Source organism: Gopherus evgoodei, chromosome 5, assembly GCF_007399415.2.
Source record: "Gopherus evgoodei ecotype Sinaloan lineage chromosome 5, rGopEvg1_v1.p, whole genome shotgun sequence".
Taxonomy (NCBI): domain Eukaryota; kingdom Metazoa; phylum Chordata; order Testudines; family Testudinidae; genus Gopherus; species Gopherus evgoodei.
The window spans coordinates 124868622-124872620 of NC_044326.1; the positions used below are offsets into that span (position 1 = coordinate 124868622).

General features: G+C 43.3%; 1 pseudogene; it reads left to right on the forward strand.

Annotated features, from left to right (window-relative positions):
- Positions 1–397: 397 nt before the first annotated feature.
- Positions 398–713, forward strand: LOC115652488 (annotated as a pseudogene).
- The last annotated feature ends 3286 nt before the right edge of the window (positions 714–3999 follow it).

Sequence of the window (3999 nt, forward strand, 5' to 3'; positions counted from 1 at the left end):
TTGGAAATTTTGACCCAGAAGATGAAAAGCAGTGGCTGTTCTTGAGTTTATTCAGTGAGCAGGAAAAGGGAAGAATGGATTATCCCTCAGAGGCCCCCCTCCAAACACTGGCAACATAACCAGTTGGAGACTTCAACTAGGGTGACCAGATGTCCCAATTTTATAGGGACAGTACCAATTTTGGGGGCTCTCTCTTATATAGGCACCTATTATCCTCCACCCCCTGTCCTGATTTTTTACACTTGCTGTCTGGTCATGCTAACTTCAACAGGAATTAGGTGCCTAGGCATTTCTGAAAATTCTGCTAGGTGATTATCTATGTCTTTAGGTGCCTAAATAGCATTAAAAAAAACCAACCAGCACCTGGTCTCGGTGGTGTTGTGAGTTGGTTGTTTATGGTATGTCTGGTCGCGGTAAGGGTGGAAAGGGGCTGGGTAAGGGAGGTGCTAAGAGGCACCGCAAGGTCTTACGAGACAACATCCAGGGTATTACGAAGCCTGCAATCTGCTGCTTGGCTCGCCGCGGCGGGGTGAAGCGCATCTCGGGGCTGATCTATGAAGAGACCCGTGGGGTGCTGAAGGTTCTTCCTGGAGAACGTGATCTATGATGCGGTGACCTACACCGAGCACACCAAGCGGAAGACGGTGACAGCTATGGATGTAGTGTACGCCCTGAAGCGCCAGGGGCGCACCCTGTATGGCTTCGAGGGCTGAGTCAGCCTTTATTCCCCACTAGACAATGCTGCTTCAATTTTATTGTTTTGGCTTCTGATTGGTGAAGAAGAGCTTGAACTTCTGTAACGGGCTATTAACTTGTTGGGAGAAAAATAACTGGACACAGACTCCAGTTACTCTTTTCTAGCCTATTTTTATTTTTATTACACACACAGTATTTGTTCTTAACTATTTTTGGCTGAAGATGATAGCAAAATCAGCAGCAGACTTCACATGTAACCACATAGCAGGGCTCTGGTAAAACAAAGCTGTGAGCTTTGACCCTCCAGCCAATTTGCTTCACTCCAACATTGCATCTGAGATTGTGGCCTGTCGTACTCAGGTGATGTGTCACCCTAAAACCCCATAGGTATAGAGTCACCATGTCTTTATCTCTGAATAGAACAAAGGACAAGCATGTTTAACCTATTATGTTTTAAGAGGAACTCAATAAATAGACCTATTTATTTGTATTAACCGCAGTGCCCAGAGACCCTAATGAAAGATCATAGTGCAAGCTGTTGCATGCATGCAGTGGAAAAACTTGCTTCTGAGAACTCACAGTATAGGATTATGATAAGTTGCAATAGGTGAAACTGACAAATAGGGTGGGGAGGACGAGAACAATAAAATGAGCACTTCTAAAATAATCATTAGCCCCACCTGTCTAGCTGTTGTTAGACATGATACCTACATTACACTACCATCTAAGTAAGTCTACAGGAGGTATTTGAAGCAGAAGGAGGTGACAGCAGCTGTATGGATTTTGATAATTTCCCATGCATATGGGGTGAAAGCTTATGTTGCTTAAAGATGGTGGATAACAAGGAAGCTTGATGGATGTTTATAGGGGGAGATCCTCCCAAGCATCAGAAGCAATGCGGGAGGAAGCACAATGGTGCTTGGTAGAAAATTTAACAAGTAGCTAGTGGAAGCTGGCCTCATGGGCTGGTTAGGAGTGAGTGTTAATGATATGTAGGGTGGGGATGGATGGAGGGTCTTGAAAAGTGAATACAAACTGCTTATGTTTGATGCAATAGTCAGCAGGGAGAGCCAGTGGACTGATGCAAAGAGAAGATGATGTGAAAGTTACAGGCTAGGAAAATGATATTTGGAGCAGCATTCTGAATGGATGTGATCAGGGAAAGATTAGATTAGTCAAGGCCTGAGAAAAGGATGTTTCAGTAATGGAAACATGAGATGATAATGTGGAGAAGTTCTGGCTCTGTGACTGGATAAGAAAACTGTATCTTAAAGATGTCATGCAGAAAGAATCAGCAAGATCTGGAAATAGCCTGGTTGTGAGAATCTAGAGAGAGGTCCAAGTTGAAGAGGACATTCAGGTTATGGGCCTGAGTGACATAGAAGATGGTAGTGTGATGGCTTGTGATGAGGAAAGTCACGTTCAGCTGAGGTGGAAACTTCTTTGGAGGAAACCTCTTTGATACTGAACATTTTAATAAGATCTAATGTCTGTGAACGTAAATGCAGCAGGTCAGTTCCATTCAGTTTACAAACTGGGGGTTGGCAACATTTTCAATAAGAGATGTATTCTTTGTTGGTTGCTTCGGGTCTCAAGCTTTGTCCCTGATATGCAGTTATGTCCTTTTTATCTTCTGTAGTTGGTTTCTCAAGTTATTCCCAAACTCCCACCCTTTCCCTCTGTTTCCTTTCAGTACTTTCTGCCACACATGAAGCTCACCCATCTTGCAGTATCTACTAGTAATGAATGAGTAGTGCTGGTGGAGATGATGCTTAGTTGTCACTTTGTAAGCAACTGTAAAGTACTGCAGTGATTATGTCATGGCAGTTGGCATGCATGAGCCACAGCTAATTCCATGCATGCTTCTTGGGTAGCCAGCATGTTGTTGAAACAAAAAGGAAAAAAGACACACACATGCATCAATCCTCACACTGGGTTTGCCACAGATTTTCCTGTATATGTCCTATGAATGCTAATGGTTCACTTAAAAACGCACATAATTAGCAAAAGCATGGCATACTCAAGAGTTGTTGTTTTGGTTGGCAACCGGGTATCTCTGATATAATAGCAAAGTTCAAAGTTAACGTATTGGTCCGAGTTAAAATAATCTGGTATTGAGTAGAGTCCCTAGTAGAAGAGAAGATTGCAGTGATGGCTAGAGAATTACTCAAATCCATTAGGGTGTGTGGAGTATTTACTTTACATTTGACCCTGTATCTCTTTGTGACAGCAGTTAATTCTCTCTGTAATGGAAATTAGATATTATAAAGGGTTTCAATACATTGCTTGTATATCTTATATTTTATTATTTGTATTGCAGAAGTGCCTAAAGGCTCCAACTGAGATCAGAGCCCCATTGTGGTAGGCACTGTACGAACACACTGTAACAGATACTACTTGTCCTTAAGAGACTAGAATCTAAGCAGACAAAGGGAGGGAGAGTTAACACTATTCTCATTTTAGAAAACGGGAACTTGAGGCACAGAGGGGCTAAATGACTTGCCTAATGTCACACAGGAAGGCTGCGGCAGGACCAGAAGTTGAACCCAGGCCTCCTGAGGTCTGGTTCAGTGCATTAACCAAAGACCATCTTTCCCCTTGCCGTTGAACAGCAAAAGGGCAGAGCAACTGCTGAGACATGTAAAGCAAATGTGCCTCAAATAGGAACTATTTTGACAGTGCTAGTTGCATAACCCCTAAATTAGAAGACTCCAAAAATCTGAACAAAGTCTGTCAAGTCAAACTACACTAGTATCTATCTACCAACCAGCTGGCTTTCTGGAGCTGGAGGGTACACAATACTGGCATCCTGAGTATCCAGCTAAAGGGCACAGCATGCTGGTAACAAAGAACAAATCCATGGTTCTGCTCTAGGGGCTCTATCCTCATAGATGCATTACTTGCCTATGTGTATTTCAAATCGCTATAAGGGATGGTATAGAGAAGGAAGTAACTCCCTGCTGTTTGTTGTGGTGTAGCTATTTGAACACAAAGCTGGAATGGATCACAAAAGGTGTGGTTTTGGGTTCCCTGCATTGATCCCTGTGTGCGCAGCAGCCAGTGCAAACAAGAGGTCAGAGCTGCATGAAGTGAATCCTTTCTGTTATTACCTACTCTTTATACAGACTAGCTCCCTGATGTTGCAGATGCCAGTGCTGCTGGTGCTGGTAACTACTACAGAAGGCGATTCAGCTTCCCTTTGCAGTCTGCTCTATCCCCTAATTCACTGGGAGATACACTAGCTGTAGCAGCAGATTAGACTTTTTTCTCTTCTCTCTTTTCTCTCGCCCCCACCCTCGAGAC